Genomic DNA, 7872 nt, shown 5'->3' on the forward strand with positions numbered 1-7872 from the left:
TGTAGCAGCCGATCAGGCTATGCCAGCTTGTAGCCTCCCATGTAGGCTATTGAAGCATGGCAAAAGCAAAAAAAATGGTTTAAAAAAATATGAAATAAATAAAAAAAAATAAAAGTTTAAATCACCCCCCTTTCGCCCCATTCAAAATAAAACAATAAAAATAAAATCAAATATACACATATTTGGTATTGCTGCGTTCAGAATCGCCCGCTCTATGAATAAATAAAGGATTAACCTGATCGCTAAACGGCGTAGCGAGAAAAAAATTCAAAACGACAAAATTACGTTTTTTTGGGCACCGCGACATTGCATTAAAATGCAATAACGGGCGATCAAAAGAACGTATCAGCACCAATATGGTATTACTAAAAACATCAGCTCGGTGCACAAAAAATAAGCCCTCACCCGACCCCAGATCACGAAAAATGGAGATGCGATGAGTATCGGAAAATTGTGCAATTTTTTTTAAGCAAAGTTTTGAATTTTTTTTCACCACTTAGATAAAAAATAACCTAGTCATGTTTGGTGTCTTTGAACTCGTAATGACCTGGAGAATCATAATAGCAGGTCAGTTTAAGCATTTAGTGAACCTAGGAAAAAAGCCAAACAAAAAACACGCAGGGGATTGCACTTTTTTTTGCAATTTCACCGCACTTCGAATTTTTTTCCCATTTCCAAGTACACGACATGGTAAAACTAATGATGTAGTTCAAAAGTACAATGCGCCCTGCAAAAAATAAGCTCTCACTTGGCCATATTGACAGAAAAATAAAAAAGTTATGGCTCTGGGAAGGAGGGGAGCAAAATACGAACACAGAAAAAATGGAAAATCCCAAGGTCATGAAGGGGTTAAAAGGCAGCTTTGTAATTATTAGGCTATGTCTCCACGTTCAGGATGGCCTGCGGTATCGCCGCAGCGGCGCTAAGCCCCGCCCCCTTTCTGGGACGCGATCATGCCGGATGTGTTAACTCTTCACATCCGGGATGATCGCTCTGTCCCATAGGGCCCTGTGATATGCCTTGCGGGGACGCTGCATCCCCGCAAGGTGTACGGACATGCTGCGATCTGATAAGATGCGCAGCATGTCCGGAGTCGCAGGGCCGCCGCGTGCGGGTTTCCACGCATAGTGGACACGGGATTTCATAAAATCCCCTCCACTATGCTGGAACATCTGGACGCTGCTTGTTTGACGCTGCAGCTCTGCGCAGCGTCAAACAAGCAGCGTTTCCTGACCGTGGAAACATACCCTTATGCTGTTTTTAGAAACACACTATATTTGGCCCTATTTTTTGCCAGGACATACAACACAGCTCTAATATAAAAGAACACCATACACACTTGAGGCCTAATTTAGCAATTTAAACAACATAGGACCTCAGATGCTCTGAGATGAAATAAGAAAAAAAACACAGGAAATTACCCAACTTCGAAAACTATACCCCTCAAGTAGAGATCAGCAGATTGATATTGCCCAGAAACATTTCCTAAGCTGCGTCAATGATATAAAGTGGATTTTCATACCTTATACAGTGGTGGTCAGTTCCTGGTACATCACAGATCAGTAGTTTCCAGTGGAGCACAATTTGTATAGTAGAGTCGTTTTCAATCTCTACAGTCACTGTGTGAGTCTCTCTTTTCTGCAGACTCTATGCTCTCATTAGAATGTGAGCAGGTTTCGTTTTCTCCTCTCCACTGCATGTATTTTTCGAGCAATTACAAGTTTTCTATTATTGAGAGTCGCACGGATTTATTTGCCGCAAATCTCATTTGGGGGGAAATTTGATGAAGGCAGTGAATTCAGATTTCAAAAGATCTGCTTATCGCTACTCTCAATGGATTTATGAAGAGGCACGGCAGGTATTTTGACCCTCGAGGTGTTTTCCAGAAGTGAACCATCTGAAAATTGCATGTTTTCCACAGTTATAACATTATAGTGCACAATATACTGTGACCAACATATGACGCTATAAACTTTGTCATATGTAGTGAAATATGCCAAGAAACTACTGTAATAAATTATTTATTGAAGGGAGCAATGGGCATTTTGACCCCATATAAGTTTTTTCACAAACTAATGCACAGCAAATAGCGAGAGTGAAAACTGTAATTTTCCACACATACGTCAATTTGTGGCCAACATGTTGTGCCCAGCTTGTACAACTGAAGACTCACACCCCTAAACCTGTTAGGCCGGCTGTCCTGAGTACAGCAATGCTCTAAACCTTGGACATAGACTATTGTATGGGCACAATACTGGATCATTGAAATATGACTTTTGACCATATGTCTTCCTCAAGATATAGTAGGAATAGATCAACAGGATTGAAAAAAAAGGAAAATGGAATGAAATTATGAGTGAGCGCACCTTAAGGGCTGTCCCACACGTCCAGATAATTCCGGTACCGGAATAAATCGGTACCGGAGTTATCCGTGTCCGTGTGCCTGGGAACTCATGTAGGCCATACGTGCGGCACACGTGTGCCGCCCGTATGGCGAGTGGGTACCACACGGAGCGTGTGGTACCCACGCGTGTGGTACCCTGCATCGTGCTGAAGCCGCGATTCATATGTTCCCTGCAGCAGCGTTTGCTGCAGAGAAAATATGAATAACAGTGTTTAAAATAAAGATCTATGTGTCCGCCGCCCCCCCACCCCCTGTGCGCCCCCCCGCTGTTCAGAAAATACTTACCCGCCTCCCTCGCTGCTTCCTGGTCTGGCAGCGGCTTCTAGTGTATGCGGTCACAAGGGGCCGATCATTTACAGTCATGAATATGTGTCTCCACCTCCCATAGGGGCGGAGCCGACTATTCATGATTGTAAATGATCGGCCCCACGTGACCGCATACAGTGGAAGCCGCAGCCAGACCAGGAAGGAGCAACAGCCAACGAGGGAGCGGGTGAGTATTTTCAGGACAGCGGGGGGCGCACAGGGGGTGGGGGGGCGGCGGACACATAGATCTTTATTTTAAACACTATTATTCATATTTTCTCTGCAGCAAACACTGCTGCAGGGAACATATGAATCGCGGCTTCAGCACCATGTGGGGGGGACAGCGCTTACTGTAGCGCTGTCTCCTGCACACACACGGACCCCAGACGGAGAACGTCCGTGTGAGGTGCGTGTTTTACACGGACCCATTGACTCTATTGGGTCCGTGTAATACGTGCGCTCCCACGAACACTGACATGTCTCCGTGTTTGGCACACGGAGACACGGTCCGCAAAAAATCAATGACATCTGAACAGATGCATTGATTTTTATGGGTCTACGTGTGTCAGTGTCTCCGGTACGTGAGGAAGCTGTCACCTCACGTACCGGAGCCACTGACGTGTGAAACCGGCCTAACACTTGTTTTCATTGTAGAAGGGGTTTTCCTTTAAGCCAACATTTGTCCTGTACTTGCCCTTTTCAGTGAGGTTAGTTTTTATATAGATTATGTAACTTTTTTCATTTCTCTATTTTTTTTCTTTCAGATTTCCTTGAGATGGATATGAATTTGACCCACCCAACAAGAACTATTCTCATGTTTTAATGTTCAATCTTTAAGCACAAAAGACAAACATATCTGGTATTGTTGTTTCCCTAAAAGTCTGGTCTATCGAAATATAAAATTAATTAACTCATATGATAAACACTTTTAACCTTAACCCCCGGAGGTATTTTTGTTTTTGCGGTTTGATTTTTTGCTGTCCTTCTTCCCAGAGCCATAACTTTTTTATTTTTCAGGCAAAATGGCCATGTGAGGGCTTGTTTTTTTGCGGGGTGAGTTGTACTTTTGAATGACACATTGTTATTAATATATCTTGTACTGAAAAACAGGAAAAAAATTACAAGTGCAGTGAAATTGCAAAAAAAGTGCAATTGCACAGTTGTTTTTTTTACCATGTTCACTAAAACTGACCTGTCATTATAATTCTCCAGATCATTATGAGTTCATAGACACTAAACATATCTAGGTTCTTTTTTATTTAAGCTGTGAAAAAAATTCCAAAGTTTGTTAAAAAAAAGAAATTGTGCCATTTTCAGAAACCTGTAGCGTCTCCATTTTTAAAAATCTGGGGCTGGGTGAGTCTTATTTTTTGTGTGCTGACTGAGCTGACCCTTTCAACTATACCATTTTTGTGTAGATATTGCATTTTAATGTTGCAGCGACCAAAAAAACGTAAGTCTTGTGTTTTGACTTTTTTTCTCGTTACGCCATTTAGCGATCAGCTTAATCATATCAGCTGATATGTGTCTCAGAAAGGTGCAGGCTCAGCACCAGAGCCCGCATCAAACAGGGGGAGTCCGACATTGGCGTACTATTATGCCCAATGTCGGAAAGAGGTTAAAAAGGAAAAAAATCCAGTCTAAAATGCAGCTTTTTTTGGTCAGCACACAAAAACCAAACCCTCACACATCTCCATCGACAGACAAATTTAAATGTTATGGAAAATGGCTGCAGAAATAAAATTTTAATCTTTTTTCAAACTTCTGATTTTATTACTTAAATAAAAAAAGCTATGCAAATTTGTATCACCATAATTATACTGAATCATGTGTTTAAGCATTTTTTATATTTACTTTTTAAGTGTGCAATGAAAACTGTAAAAAAAAAATAACCAAAAAAGGTCAAAATTATTTTTTTTACCATTTAATCCAAATGAATCCATGATCCAAGTTAATCTGCGCCAGTGGAAGTCAGTCCATATGTTTTGCAGAGTTTGGTTGTGTGTGTTTTTTCTATTGGGACTTGTGTCTAGTGAGTACGGTACTTTAGTAGATAATCTTTGGTGAGCAGCTAAGGTCAGGTCAAGTCAATATATAAATATGTGACTGACTGGATATTTTATGTTATTTTATATGCGTTTGCTTTATCTTTCAGTATGTTTCACTATTTTGAACATTTTTATCTTGTGAATTAATAAAGACATTATTTTCTGTTAAGTGTGCGTATATCACTGTGTACATTATATTACAGCACATGAAACTCTTACATGTATACTATAGATGAGCGATTACTAACTTGCTTGGATGCTCATTACTCGAACCGAGCAATTTATGATGCTTGGGTGTTTGTTTTGAGCAACAAGTATAATGGGAGTCTGAGCATTTTTCCAACAGACCCTACAAGTAGGTCTGGAGGGTAGTGGAAATGTTGAAATTGATGGAAATAGTGCTGAATGGAAGGAGAAGGCATGGGAAAGACCCCGAGAAGCATATCTGACTCCCAGATCACTGCTGAGAACAATGGTGTCACATTTTTACTCCACTTTAAGGACTGACAATACAACATTCAAAGTCGATAAGAAATTGGAATTTACAATAAAAAAATATTAACCCCTTAACCCCCAAGGGTGGTTTGCATGTTAATGACGGGCCAATTTTTACAATTCTGACCACGGTCCATTTATAAGGTTATAACTCTGGAACGCTTGCATGGATCCCAGCGATTCTGATAATGTTTTCTCAAGACATATTGTACTTCATGTTAGTGGTAAAATTTCCTTGACATTACCTGTGTTTATTTGTGAAAAAAAACAAAAATTTGGCAAAAATTTTGAATATTTCGCAATTTTCCAGCTTTGAATTTTCATGCCTTTAAATCACAGAGATATGTCACACAAAATGCTTAATAAGTAACATTTCCCACATGTCTACTTTACATCAGCACAATTTTGGAACCAAATTTTTTTTTTTGTTAGGGAGTTATACAGTGCCTACAGGTAGTATTCAACCCCCTGCAGATTTAGCAGGTTTAATAAGATGCAAATAAGTTAGAGCCTTCAAACTTCAAACAAGAGCAGGATTTAGTAACAGATGCATAAATCTTACAAACCAAAAAGTTTTGTTGCTCAGTTAAATTTTTATAAATTTTAAACATAAAAGTGTGGGTCAATTATTATTCAACCCCTAGGTTTAATATTTTGTGGAATAACCTTTGTTTGCAATTACAGCTAATAATCGTCTTTTATAAGACCTGATCAGGCCGGCACAGGTCTCTGGAGTTATCTTGGCCCACTCCTCCATGCAGATCTTCTCCAAGTTATCTAGGTTCTTTGGGTGTCTCATGTGGACTTTAATCTTGAGCTCCTTCCACAAGTTTTCAATTGGGTTAAGGTCAGGAGACTGACTAGGCCACTGCAACACCTTGATTTTTTGCCTCTTGAACCAGGCCTTGGTTTTCTTGGCTGTGTGCTTTGGGTCGTTGTCTTGTTGGAAGATGAAATGACGACCCATCTTAAGATCCTTGATGGAGGAGCGGAGATTCTAGGCCAAAATATCCAGATAGGCCGTGCTATCCATCTTCCCATGGATGCGGACCAGATGGCCAGGCCCCTTGGCTGAGAAACAGCCCCACAGCATGATGCTGCCACCACCATGCTTGACTGTAGGGATGGTATTCTTGGGGTCGTATGCAGTGCCATCCAGTCTCCAAACGTCACGTGTGTGGTTGGCACCAAAGATCTCGATCTTGGTCTCATCAGACCAGAGAATCTTGAACCAGTCAGTCTCAGAGTCCTCCAAGTGATCATGAGCAAACTGTAGACAAGCCTTGACATGACGCTTTGAAAGTAAAGGTACCTTACGGGCTCGTCTGGAACGGAGACCATTGCGGTGGAGTACGTTACTTATGGTATTGACTGAAACCAATTTCCCCACTGCCATGAGATCTTCCCGGAGCTCCTTCCTTGTTGTCCTTGGGTTAGCCTTGACTCTTTGGACAAGCCTGGCCTCGGCACGGGAGGAAACTTTCAAAGGCTGTCCAGGCCATGGAAGGCTAACAGTAGTTCCATAAGCCTTCCACTTCCGGATTATGCTCCCAACAGTGGAGACAGGTAGGCCCAACTCCTTGGAAAGGGTTTTGTACCCCTTGCCAGCCTTGTGACCCTCCATGATCTTGTCTCTGATGGCCTTGGAATGCTCCTTTGTCTTTCCCATTTTGACCATGTATGAGTGCTGTTCACAAGTTTGGGGAGGGTCTTAAATAGTCAGAAAAGGCTGGAAAAAGATATAATTAATCCAAACATGTGAAGCTCATTGTTTTTTGTGCCTGAACTACTTCTTAATACTTTAGGGGAACCAAACAGAATTCTGGTGGGTTGAGGGGTTGAATAATAAATGACCCTCTGAAAAGACTTTTCACAATTTAAAAAAAAAAATAAACAAAGAAATAACATTCTTTTTTGCTGCAGTGCATTTCACACTTCCAGGCTGATCTACAGTCCAAATGTCACAATGCCAAGTTAATTCCAAATGTGTAAACCTGCTAAATTTGCAGGGGGTTGAATACTACTTGTAGGTACTGTAAGTTTTAAAAGTTGACCAGCAATTTCTCATTTTTACAACATCTTTTTTTAGGGACTACATCACATTTGAAGTCACCTTGAGGGGTCTATATGATAGAAAATACCCAAGTGTGACAAAATTCTAAAAACTGCACCCCTCAAGGTGCTCAAAACCACATTCAAGAAGTTTATTAACCCTTCAGGTGTTTCACAGGAATTTTTGGAATGTTTAAAAAAAATGAACATTTAACTTTTTTCACAAAAAATTTAATTCAGATCCAATTTGTTTTATTTTACCAAGGGTAACAGGAGAAATAGGACACCAAAAGTTGTTGTACAATTTGTTCTGAGTATGCCTATACCCCATATGTGAGGGTAAACCACTGTTTGGGTGCATGGCAGAGCTCAGAAGGGAAGGAGCGCCGTTTGACTTTTCAATGCAAAATTGTCTGGAAATGAGAGAGGACGCCATGTTGCGTTTGGAGAGCCACTAATGTGTCTAAACAGTGGAAACCCGCCACAAGTGACACCATTTTGGAAAGTAGACCCCCTAAGGTACTTATCTAGATGTGTGGTGAGCACTTTGAACCCCAAAGTGCTTCA

General features: G+C 40.9%; 1 protein-coding gene across 1 annotated transcript in view; it reads left to right on the plus strand.

Annotated features, from left to right (window-relative positions):
• The window catches only part of LOC143784254 (putative methyltransferase DDB_G0268948), a 150102-nt gene extending 145175 nt beyond the window's left edge, over positions 1 to 4927 (plus strand). The window contains exon 8 of the mRNA XM_077272278.1: positions 3475 to 4927. The gene's annotated coding sequence lies outside the window, so the exon portion shown is untranslated. The remainder of the gene's footprint in view (positions 1 to 3474) is intronic.
• Positions 4928 to 7872: the final 2945 nt, after the last annotated feature.

This window comes from Ranitomeya variabilis, chromosome 7 (assembly GCF_051348905.1).
Source record: "Ranitomeya variabilis isolate aRanVar5 chromosome 7, aRanVar5.hap1, whole genome shotgun sequence".
Classification (NCBI taxonomy): Eukaryota; Metazoa; Chordata; class Amphibia; order Anura; family Dendrobatidae; genus Ranitomeya; species Ranitomeya variabilis.